The sequence below is a fragment of the Maylandia zebra genome, linkage group LG1 (assembly GCF_041146795.1).
Source record: "Maylandia zebra isolate NMK-2024a linkage group LG1, Mzebra_GT3a, whole genome shotgun sequence".
NCBI classification, from domain to species: domain Eukaryota; kingdom Metazoa; phylum Chordata; class Actinopteri; order Cichliformes; family Cichlidae; genus Maylandia; species Maylandia zebra.
Window position 1 is genome coordinate 930,064 of NC_135167.1, and position 12,664 is coordinate 942,727.

Genomic DNA, 12,664 nt, shown 5'->3' on the forward strand with positions numbered 1-12,664 from the left:
GATCTTGCGTGGAGCCCCAGATCGAGGGAGATTATCAGTGGTCTTGTATGTCTTCCATTTTCTGATGATTGCTCCCACAGTTGATTTGTTCACACCAAGCTGCTTGCCTATTGTAGATTCACTCTTCCCAGTCTGGTGCAGGTCTACAATACTTTTCCTGGTGTCCTTCGAAAGCTCTTTGGTCTTGGCCATGGCGGAGTTTGGAGTCTGATTGTTTGAGGCTGTGGACAGCTGTCTTTTATACAGATGATGAGTTCAAACAGGTGCCATTCATACAGGTAACGAGTGGGGGACAGAAAAGCTTCTTACAGAAGACGTTACAGGTCTGTGAGAGCCAGAGATTTTCCTTGTTTGAGGTGACCAAATACTTATTTTCCACCCTGATTTACAAATAAATTCTTTACAAATCCTACCATGTGGATTCATGGATTTTTTTTTTCACATTCTGTCTCTCACAGTTGAAGTGTACCTCTGGTGCAAATTACTGACCTCTGTCATCATTTTAAGTGGGGGAACTTGCACAATCGGTGGCTGACTAAATACTTTTTTGCCCCACTGTATGTGCTTGGTTTATCAAGACGTCATATATTTGCAGAAGTGCTCCAACATTTTCGGAGACGTCTGTTACCGACCAGCTCTATAGCTAACCGGGAGGTCGAGGGTCACTAGAGCCGGTGAGAACAGCGAACTCCAGGCACATCGTTTTCAACTCTCCCGCGGTTTTCACTACTCAGCATATACATGATATATAAGTCATTTAGATAATTTAAAAATGTTATTGTTTGGCTTTTTTCAGTGTTTTATTTGTTCCTGAGTAAATTAGTTTGGCTGAGATTAAAGTTAAGCTTTATAACTGGACTGTTTTATTTAATACTGAAGTCTTACTTAGTCAGTATATTCTGAATTTCATATCCCCTGATGTAAAATGTTCTGTTCTTACACTCAACAAAAATATAAACGCAACACCTTTGTTACTGCTCCCATTCCCCATGGGATGGACGTAGAGACCTAAAATTCATTCCAGATACACAATATAACCATCCCTCCCAAACAGTGGTCACAAATCAGTCCAAATGTGTGGTAGTGGGCACATCTGCTTTATTGAGATAATCCATCCCACCTTACAGGTGTGCCACATCAGGATGCTGATCTGACATCATGAGTAGTGCACAGGTGTACCTCAGACTGCCCACAACAAAAGGCCACCCTGGAATGTGCAGTTTTGTCTCACAGCAATGAGGGAGCGTGCAATTGGCATGCTGACAGCAGGAATGTCAACCAGATCTGTCGCCCGTGCATTGAATGTTCATTTCTCAACCATAAGCCGTCTCCACAGGCGTTTCAGAGAATATGGCAGCACATCCAACCGGCCTCACAACCGCAGACCTCGTGTAACCACACCAGCCCAGGACCTCCACATCCAGCAGGTTCACCTCCAAGATCGTCTGAGACCAGCCACCCAGACAGCTGCTGGAACAATTGGTTTGCACAACCAAACAATTTCTGCACAAACTGTCAGAAACCGTCTCAGGGACGCTCAACTGCATGCCCGTCGTCCTCATCGGGGTCTTGACCTGACTCCAGCTCGTCACCGTAACAGACTTGTGTGGGCAAATGCTCACATTCGATGGCGTCTGGCACGTTGGAGAGGTGTGCGCTTCACGGATGAATCATGGTTCACATTGTTCAGGGCAGATGGCAGCTGAGAATGTCCCAGTTCTTGCATGGCCAGCATACTCACCGGACATGTCACCCATTGAGCATGTTCGGGATGTGCTTGACCGGCGTATACGACAGCGTGTACCAGTTCCCACGAATATCCAACAACCTCGCACAGCCATTGAAGTGGAGTGGACCAACATTCCACAGGCCACAATTGACAATCTGATAGACTCCATGCGACGATGTGTTGCACTGCATGAGGCAAATGGTGGTCACACCAGATACTGACCGGTTCTGGGTCCCCAGACCCCCAATAGCGCAAAAAACTGCACATTCCAGGGTGGCCTTTTGTTGTGGGCAGTCTGAGGTACACCTGTGCACTACTCATGATATCAGCATCCTGATGTGGCACACCTGTGAGGTGGGATGGATTATCTCAATATAGCAGATGTGCCCACTACCACACATTTGGACTGATTTGTGACCACTGTTTGGGAGGGATGGTTATATTGTGTATCTGGAATGAATTTTAGGTCTCTACGTCCATCCTATGGGGAATGGGAGCAGTAACAAAGGTGTTGCGTTTATATTTTTGTTGAGTGTATTTAAATGGCTAACTCTGGAATAAATATAACATTAAAAATATTTAAATTCAAGAGGAAACATTTTCACGGAGAGCAAAAGCATGTTTAAAAAGCACGTGGAGATCCTGAAGGCTGCTCCAAGAGTGATCCGATTATATTTTAAATATTTATTCAATTCTCTTCCAAACCCCAGCTGTCTATTGTGTCCGTCTCTAACATCTCACCTGTTTGTTATTGTTCAGGCTTGTGTGTATGCTATTTTTATTAACAGAGAGATTAAGCTTGTGTTTTCATACATGTAGTGATTGTGGTTAACTAAATGAAGTGTATTCAACATTATGGAGCAGATCATATATAAAGTTGAATTTTGCCGGAGTGCTTAAGATACTTTTTAAAATGATCTTTTTTTTGTATTAAAAAAAGAAGAGGAGAAAATCTACAGCGTCATGTGTAATTTTCATTGTAAATATTAATCACAGTTAAATTAAGATGGCAACAAAAAGTGCACCTGTGATGTCATCAAGTGCGCCGCTGTTCCAATTGTAGAACGATCGCGCTGCCTTCTTGCATCTTTGGTTAGTCCGGACTCCCGTGTGTACTTAAGAAGTCCGGACTTGCATACTTCAAAAACGGCCGTTGTTTTTGTGTTGCATCCTGTATTGCAACATATTAGACGTGTTTCCGGTTACTGTGGAGCTCCACAGTGGCTGCAGCCAGACCCTCTGTTTCACCTGCCATGCATGGACTCACTCACACACCCACAGCCAGCTGCTGATACTTTATCTATACACAGACTCACAAACACAGACTGACACACTCACACAGGTGAGCTGTTGCAGTCAGTCTTGGTGTGATTACTGATGTGTTTCCTGTCTGAGCTCCGTCTTTGTAAACAGATTCTTTTCATGAATCTGTGACTATTCCTGTTGTGAACTGAAAGAGGCGGGGCCTGAAGCTGTTACTCTCCTAAACGCAGTGCGGCCAGCGTCTCCTCATCTCTATCTTAAGACTGCAACAGATGGCAGCGCTGGCATCAGAACGCATTTAAGGACGGCGGCGTTTGGTCTGCTGCCAGCATGCTGTTCTGGGTCTGAATGTGGCCTCTGTGTGTCTGTGTGTTTCTGCATTAAGGGTGTTTTTATTGAAGTGTGTGTTTGGAATATATCTGAGAGGAGAAGAGAAAATGTTTAAGCAGTCACCACATGTGGAGGGTTTCACGTTGGAGTTACGAATCCCTGAAGCGCACATACACACGCACGCGTGTTGTCACGCTGCACTAACAGCAGGAAGCTGCAGGCTCTGTAGAGTAAAAACTTGCACGGAAGGATGGACTATTTCAGGAAGCGTGTGAGTGGACGGAGGAGGAGGCAGACAGAGGGTCTGTAGGCAGAGACTCACAGAAGGTGTGAGCAATTAAATGTGCTAAACCATCTGTCCAATAACCTGCACGCACACACATTACTCAGCAAACTGCAGCAACGCACGGGACCGCGACACAGCCACTCTGAGGACTTTTAACAGGTGTTCCCCGCTGACATCACCGCTTTCACTTTACTTACAAGTGCCAACAACTAACCAGATCCAAGGATAACACCACTAGGGATGGGTATCGTTTAGGTTTTATCCGATACCGGTGCCAAATCGGTACTTTTGAAACGGTGCCTCTCATGTTTAACTGTTTTCCACTTTTTCTTTGGTCATTTTAGCCTTTTTGGCCAGGGTGAAGGGAGTATCTGCCATCAAACAAGAGGACAGCCGCATGTAACTACGTCTGTGTTTGCTAGTTCACCTTACATACATTAATGTAATAACGTGGTTAGCCTACTCAACGTAAATTAGCTACTCACGCAGAGAAGAACGGCTGCTGCTGCATCATCAATCTCATCATTTCTGCTACACTGGCAGGGCTAGGGGCCAGGACTCTCTTCTTCATGTTTTTGGGGGATGTTGCATAACAGGCAACCCACCCGCAGTAGATGTGCTCGGTGTGAGGTCTCGCAGCAAGCTATCAAATACGGCGCATTTCTGGGCTTTTAAAAAAAACGCTATGCGTCGCCAGGTGTTTCATCGGATTTGAGGTGTTACCTCCTTTGACAGTATCACAGTATCAGCTTAAAGCTCTTGTTGCTGATGAGTTTGCATATTTTGCTGTGAAGTACAGCCAGACTTTTGACCGCTTTGCCTTGGACATTTTTAATCTGTAGCTCTGCTCTAACAGAACGTACGTACCTGGCCCCGCCTACTATCCTCGGAAACGTAAAATGATTGGCTAGAATCTAAAGTGTATCACAGCTCAGGGAAAAAAAGCACCGAAATAAAGCACCGAAATGTGCGCCGCTTTTCGGTCTGGTTACTACCGTTTATGTCAGAACCGGTGCCATCATGGCACCGGACACCGGTACCCATCCCTAAACACCACACAGGTCAGTGTGATGTTTCAGCATTACTGAGCTGAGATTCTTCCACCACCACAGGAGTACGTTCCACGTTATGAGGACGGTGGGCACCATCGCGTCCAGCAGCTTGTCACACGAGAAGTTTTCAGGCCAAAGGTCAGAGCTGGATCAGGGAAACATCTCTTAGTGATGCTGCTGGGAGACTTCCCATGATGCACTGATCGGTGTTCTTCTTTCCCACCATCACCAAAGCCCACAGTCTGATGGTTGTGGTTCTGTCTGGTACTGTAGGGTAGGGATGCCAAACTCAATTTACACCGAGGGCCACAGACACTGAACCAGCGAAACTACAGCTTCCTGATAATGTCCACAGGTTTCTGTGTGAGTGGAGGCTGTGGGGCTCAGCTGGTATCCAGTCAGAGTCTGATACGAGTCGAGGAGAAGCTCACAGCCGTGCTGAGGTGAGCTGTTGAACTTTTCTGCAGTTAGCTGCTGTTAATAACGGAGCAGACTGTCAGAGAATAAACTCTGATGCGATGTGAGAATGTAATTAAACTTTTCGGGACGCATAATGTTAGCTTATAACCAGCTGCTGTTGTGGGTTCGTTGGCTCGTCGTCAGCTGTCTGGAGACGGGAGGGTCACAGGTTTAATCTGCTGATAATTAGGAATTCCAACAATATCGGGAATAAATGAGGAAGACGATGAGAGGGACGTGAGGAGAGAGACATCGTGAGGAAAAGATTCATGCACAACTGTCAGATATTTAGTTTTAAAGAGAAGTTTGAACTTTAAATTAAAAGTAGCTCGTAAGGTTACTAATGAAACATAACCAGGTGGAACAGCGATGAGGGTGGAGCAGCTCGTCTACCCATGGGAGGGTTGGTGTTTGATCCCTGTCTGCTCCAGAATGCATGTCAGACGTCCTCGGTCAGCTTGTGCTTGTTGTGTAAAACGCTTTGAGCGCTCAGCTCGAGTAGAAAAGCACCGTGTAAGAAGCAGTCCACAATTTAAAGATCCGATGTATTTTTAATGGATTCATTTCAAGTTTAACACATTCATTTGCTGGGAGATGTAATTACAACTAATCAATGTACATGTAAGAGAACCTCATTGTTTTTTTCTCTTAAATAACCTCAAATGAAACCAGGTAGGTTAGCGAGTGAAACTCTGAATTACATGAAAGTAGTCCTTCAACGTTCAGGTAAATCATTATTCTTATATATAATATGTATACAGTCAGACCTCCCACAGCCCGCCGCGATCCTAAAATAAATATATTTCCATGACTTCAAACAGCCTGAAGGGAATTGATTGTTCTCTCCTTCCTCTGATGAATTAAGAACATTTCCCTCAGAGATCGGGCTTGTTGATAGAAAATTGGCCTGAAGTTTGGGGAATAAAGATTTGGTCTGTTTCCTAGCTTAACTAGAGAAAACCAACACACAAATAACACCAGGGGAGGCACTTAAGGAGAGGAGCTGTGGGGGGAGCGGGCGGAGGAGAAGGAGCTCTTTCAGCATCAAAGCCAGCTAAAACGTCTCCACCGGGGACCGGGTCCCCTGTTAAATACAGAACTGGATTATTAATTGCTGTACCAGTAGGACCTGTTAATAAGAACCCAGAATAGCTTTCTTTGCCTTCCTAATATTTCCGTGCTGCTTCTCTGCAGTCGACTCATTTTCTTTTTGTGCTGCTGAGCACGGTTTGCTTCACTCACTCCTCTTTTGCCTTCGTCGCCTGCAAACTGGCATTTTCGCCGATGTACGTGCACCTTTCCCGCACGCGTGTACCTGGATGAGCTCTTCATGCCGACACACCTCTGTCACATGACTGGAGTAAAGCTGTCATGTGATAACAGGCTCACTTACAGAAACCTGTACCAAAGTTTTGACCACAGCGTCCATCATGTTCTTGTTGCCATGGCTTCAGGTGTGTCAAAGCTGCAGGTATCTGTGAACGAGCAGCGCCTGGTCGCTCCACAGGTGTCGAATCGTGTCATGTGCCCGGGTTATGACATCACTGACACGTTTATCACCAAGCAGAGTTTCTGATTTTGATTGAAACATGAAAGTAACCAAATCAGCAGAGAGAGTGAATCACAGAAGAGCACGCAGTCTCCTGGATAGGTGAAAACAGGAAGTTCTGCTATCAACGCCTAATACTGAAGGACACCTGTGGCATCTGTGCCACGACCCTGACTGCTGAGCACGATGATGACACTCAGTTCATCCCATATGGACGCTCATGAAGGACTCGCTGGCGTCGCATTTCGCTGGCCTGGGTACTTAAACAGTTGGTGTTGTGCATGGACACGTTTAACCCAGACCTCTGTGTTTAACGCAGTTCTGCTGGATGGAAACATCTGAAGCAGAGTGAAGCAGCTCACACACCCCATCTGACAGACGTTTGCACATTTCTGTGGTTTCTCAGCCTAAAGGCCAAACAAACAGGAAGTGATCAGCAGCAGAAGGAGACCCAGCACATCGGTGACAGATGCCAGCTCCTTAAACTTATCTCAACTTTTAGGTAACAGACTGCAGCAGCGACCAAGGGGAGAGCGCTTCCTACCCAGACAGTGTCTGCCACGCCCACGTTACAAACCAACCAGTGATTCTCACTGATTCACTGACAGAGTTCACCCTCGCTTTCATACATCATTCAGTTTGGCTCGCACGTCTTCTTCTGTCAGCTTCTCCCTTTAGGGGGCGCCAGATCATGTGCCTCCACCTCCTCCTATCCCAGCGTCCTCCTCTGTCACACCAATCCTCTGCATGTCCTCCTGTGGTTTATCTGTTTCACTCGTTCACTGCATGTTTCTTCTCTGACTCACAGACACTTTTCACTTCATTGGTCCAGCAAACAAACTTCACCCACTCACTGATTTATGTCATTTTTCACTCTGTGTGTGTGTGTGTGTGTGGGGGGGGGGGGGGGGGGGGGGGGCTGTTATCCATGTCTCTCAGCAATAAAGAGAAAGAAAGGAAATAAAAAAAATGGAGGATTGATAATATGGCGGCCACCTGCTTCTCACTCACACTTTGACACAAAGAGCAGCGGCGGCAGCGACTCGGCCACATTCATCCTCGTGAACTTTGTTTGACCTCAACGGAGCGACTGCAGCTCAAAGTTAGAGAACGTTAGAAAAGGCAGAAACATGCAAAGCGTGTATTTTACACGTGTAATGAAAAAATAATAATTTTTCTCTTTAAATGCAGTTTTAACCTCCTATGTAACTTCTAATTAGAGTCCCCGAAATTCACTCTGCACCAAAACTGGAGCTCAGACTTCTTGGGCGGTCTGTTTGTACCATTAACCACCCAGCTGCCATCTTGGGTCAGACAATTTCAAATCGTCTGAAGCATTAAGAGCACTGAGAGGACGAACCCACCTCCTGAAAACCATCCCCACACTGACACAGAGTCCCTGTCACACCCACGGTTAGCAGTATAAACTCAGACACCTGAACATTTCCAAGCACCTCATCTTTGCTCCCCTGGTGGGGAAAAACTTCTCAGACTTCACCAACAGGATCCAGAAACTTACGCTGGACGCAGATGAAACCGTCCTTTCACGTGGTTTCTGTCTTCACTTGCACACCTACAACCGAGGCAGTGGAGACAGTCAGAAAATGACTACAACAAGACCCCTGCTTAGGAAACAACCAGCTTCACCCCCGATCAGACCCAGACACTGTCACACCTCTGCATCCCCGCCACGTATTTTAAATACAACAAGGATTTCTTCAAAATCCTGCTCCTCACATACAAGGTCTTAAATAATCAGGCCCCATCTTATCTTAATGACCTTGTAGTACCATATCACCCTATTAGAGCACTTGGCTCTCGCTCTGCAGGCCTACTTGTTGTTCCTAGAGTATTTAAAAGTAGAATGGGAGGCAGAGCCTTCAGTTTTCAGGCCCCTCTTCTGTGGAACCAGCTTCCAGTTTGGATTCAGGAGACAGACACTATCTCTACTTTCAAGATTAGGCTTCAAACTTTCCTTTTTGCTAAAGCATATAGTTAGGGCTGGACCAGGTGACCCTGAATCCTCCCTTAGTTATGCTGCAATAGATGTAGGCTGCTGGGGATTCCCATGATGCACTGGGTGTTTCTTCTTCTTCACTCACTATGTGTTAACAGACCTCTCTGCATTGAATCATATCTGTTATTAACCTCTGTCTCTCTTCCACAGCATGTCTTTATCCTGTCTTCCTTCTCTCACTTCTCTCAGCCCCTCCCTGAGCCTGGTTCTGCTGGAGGTTTCTTCCTGTTAAAAGGGAGTTTTTCCTTCCCACTGTCACCAAAGTGCTGCTCACAGGGGGTCATATGATTATTGGGTTTTCTCTGTATCTATTATTGTAGGGTCGACCTTACAATATGAAGCCCTTGAAACACTGTTGTTGTGATTTGATGCTGTGTAAATAAAATGGAGCTGAATTGGTCTGCAGTCGAGACCTGTCAATCACAGGTCAGCCCCACCCTAAAGCCTCCCCTGCTTCCTGTTCATCTTCTCGTTTTTTCACTCTGACCTGAAACAGCAGCTCATCAGGAAAGTGTTCACCTGAGCAAGAGGCTCATTTTGTCATAGACATCTGTCCAGAAGAGTCGCCCCCTGCTGGGTATTATAAGGACTGGAGGTTTAAGAGTTCCTGCTCATGAAGGTTCGTCCATCTTTTACATACAGTCTGTGGTATTTATAGGTTGCATTTCAAGGCGTCTCCTTGCATGTAGGATTTACTACATGAGTGTGTGTGTGTGTGTGCGCGCGCACACGGTTGTGAAGTCATCTCGAGCTCTTTGTGTGGATATTCTGGGGGCAGGTAGCGTCAGTGCAGATTAAAATACTTTTTCACAGCGATCAGCTTGTAAACACGATGAGCTCTTCATCGTCTGATCCTGCGAACAGAATTATACATGCAGAAGCTTAAACCCCCCACCCCTCCCCAAGTGGAGCTCTTATTTACCCCCTCTAAGCTCTTCCCTCGCTCTTATCTCCCTCCGTCATTTCCTCTGCTTCATCTTCCTCCTCTTCTTCTCTTTCCTGCAGAGGGAAGCCTATTTGTCCACTTTAAGTGAAATCACTCAATTCTTTCAGGAAGAGAGCGAGGAAGAAAGTGTGTGTGTGTGAGAGAGAGAGAGAGAGAGTCCACCTTCCAAATAAGTTCCATTAATCATGGGCCAGAGTCTAATGTAACTAATATTTTACAATTAGAGGAGACACGATGGAGCTGGGGGCCATCTATCTCCCTTACACCACATGATCATCGATTCATAAGAGCTGAGGAGAGCGAGGGAGGGAGGCCACAGTACACACACACACACACAGATGCTGGGCAGGAAGCAGGAGGATGCACTGTCACATTAGCATTTAAGTCCTGCTTAAAATCATCCCCTTATTTTTCTTCATTGATCGTCTGCTGGTCACTTTTTGGAAACAGAACTGTGATTAAAATTCTCAGAGCCCTGAAATCTCAAAATTCTGCTGAGGAAATCATCAGAAGGGAAATCAGCTGAACCGCACTGACATTCTTTTGTTCTTAAGCAAAAATTCATTTATTTAAATAAAAGAATGCACGTTTGTGTAAGCAGAACTCTGAGGAACGAGGTTTTGCGCTACAGCTAAACCGCCGTGCTTTGGCGGGCTGTGTGGCTTCAACGTGCGCGAATGTGTTTATTACAGGAGAAATTTTGAACGTTCTGTTATTCAATTCAATTTTACTTATACAGCACCAAATCACAACAACAGTCACCTCACAGTGCTGCAGGTAGACCCTACAATAATACCCAACAATCACATGAGCAGTTCACATGTTTCCTTTAAGCCTCGGAGGCTGTTCAGCTTCTGCTCTCTGAGGTATTTACTAGGGGTGCAACGATACACAAAATTCACGGTTCGATATTTTTTCGATACAAAAAAAATGTTCATGCTTTTTTAATTTGTCATTTATTAAAATTATAAATATATATTTTAACTCAAAAGTACAGTTTTTAAATTTAATGTTGCTGAAACAACAAAGTAATAAAATAATAAATCTATCTGATCGAGGAATCCCTCATCTTTGGAAAAGAGAGTTTATTACAGAGAAATGTCTCTTTCCAAAATAAAAGCTGTACTATACGCTTCTTCTGGGCTATATTCTCAGCAGCATATTAAACATATCAGGTCCCCATAAGGAGGATCCTGTGCTAACGGCTGTCTAAATGACTCGGGTAAAGTTTGTAGCATGCGTGCTTGTTGTTTTTGTCTGCTTCCACTTGTCTTTGCACTAGGATGATGTCGGCGTAAATGTGCAGTCATATTCGTTGTGTTCCCACTAGTGCTGTCAGCGTTAATCTGAAATGACGTTAACGCCACAACACGGCAAATCTCCGTTAACGAGCTAACTGCGCTAACACACTAGTTCCCACCCATGTAATTGAGCATTGCGTGGCACATCCGACATACTGTTTTACTTTAGTCCATGACGCGCTTACCTTCAGGGTCATACGTCACATGAAAACCAAAATAGTTCCAAACGCCAGATCTGAATGAGGGTGGGGGAGGTTCAATTTGCCATGTTGCAACGAGCTTAACTTCTGTCTGCTAGCTTGCCCTGCGCTCAGTGAATCTGCGTTCGACTACTCCGCTTAGGCTGCACTGTCGAGCGCAGATCCACTGAGCGCTCAACACAGACAGCATCGTCAGAAGGAAAGTTGATAAAATAAATTAAAAATTTTGTATTGTTCGATACATATGCGTACCGAACCGAAAGCACTGTATCGAACGGTTCAATGTTGATACGAATATCGTTGCACTGCTAGTATTTACCTTTGACAGGTGTTCTTATCTTTACCCCACAGAGGTCAGTCTTAAAATGTATGAACGCGGTGCATACTGATCTGTTTTCTGGTCTTACTGACCGCTCGCATCTGCAGAGTATGGCGGTGGTCCTGTTTCTGCACAGCGGTGAAAACAGTTCAGTGTCACAGCACCAGCTCACATTAGGAAGAAGCTTTATTGTAAAGTAAAGACGCCACATCAGCATGTCACTCTGAAACCTTCAAACAGGAAACAGACTGAGACCCGGGTCACATGACCTCGGGCACTTGCTGAGTGGAGGCAGAGGTTCACAGCTGTAGGCCGGTGCTCGTCCATGCTTCAAAGTCAAAGCCAGAATCTTAACGTGAACTCTGGAGGTAACAGGAAGCCTCGCAGCGGCACGCTCAACAACCTGCACGTCTGCACCTCTGTTTGTCTTCATCAAGTTGGAGGAAGCACCTATTCAGCACACCAGCACCAGGTGATCATAGACTAATACACCTTCACCTACAAAGCATGAACAGCAGTGGCCACAAATTTCTGATGAATTAAAAAAGACAACAAAAAAACCTTTAACATGAATGCGTTCTTTGTCTTCTGTTTCTCATACTCAGAGATCCTGATGGAGAACTTGCACCAACAGAGCGAGAGCTCATTTTAAAGGTACCAGAAAGGACAGCACCACACCGAAGTGTGCCAGTCCACAGAGCATGTGCAGAAACGGCCGGCTTGTCCCAACAGCTGGTCTGTGGCGCCCTCTGGTGGTGAAAGTGCAGCGCGGCACCGTGAAGCCTCGGCATTAATGTGGTGGAAACAGAGGGAAATTACAGGCTGAGACGACGGTTCATCTGCAGGCCACCATCTGCCCGGTGACCAACCACACACTGCCGCAACTGCACAGCGTCATCACACAACACACACACACGGCAGCGAAAATGCAAAAAATCTGAAGGAAGAGAGGCAGTTAAATGAGAGGGAAAGCTCGCTCTCTCACACACAGATGGCCTAATGTGTTCTTTAATCAGACACACTCACAGCTGGATATGAGAGCTATCAGGAAATTACTTGTTTTCACTGTGTGTGTGCGCACGTGTGTGTGTGTGTGGCTTTATTGGGAACAGGCGTGGGAGCTTTGATCTCTTTAAAAGTGCTGTGAGGCGTTGCTTCGGATCATCTCTGAGATGATGAATATTTGTTAGAACTGTGAGCGGAGCTGATCATC

General features: G+C 45.6%; 1 long non-coding RNA gene across 2 annotated transcripts in view; it reads left to right on the forward strand.

The window, feature by feature from the left end:
• LOC143416894 (uncharacterized) overlaps positions 1-12,664 on the forward strand; it is a 95,146-nt gene that overhangs the window by 64,080 nt on the left and 18,402 nt on the right. The window contains exons 1-2 of one of the 2 annotated variants that reach the window (XR_013097175.1): positions 11,794-11,923; positions 12,057-12,311. This is a non-coding gene — a long non-coding RNA (uncharacterized LOC143416894). Of the gene's footprint in view, positions 1-11,793; positions 11,924-12,056; positions 12,312-12,664 lie in introns of those variants that run through there. The other variant, XR_013097162.1, reaches the window with a different exon arrangement.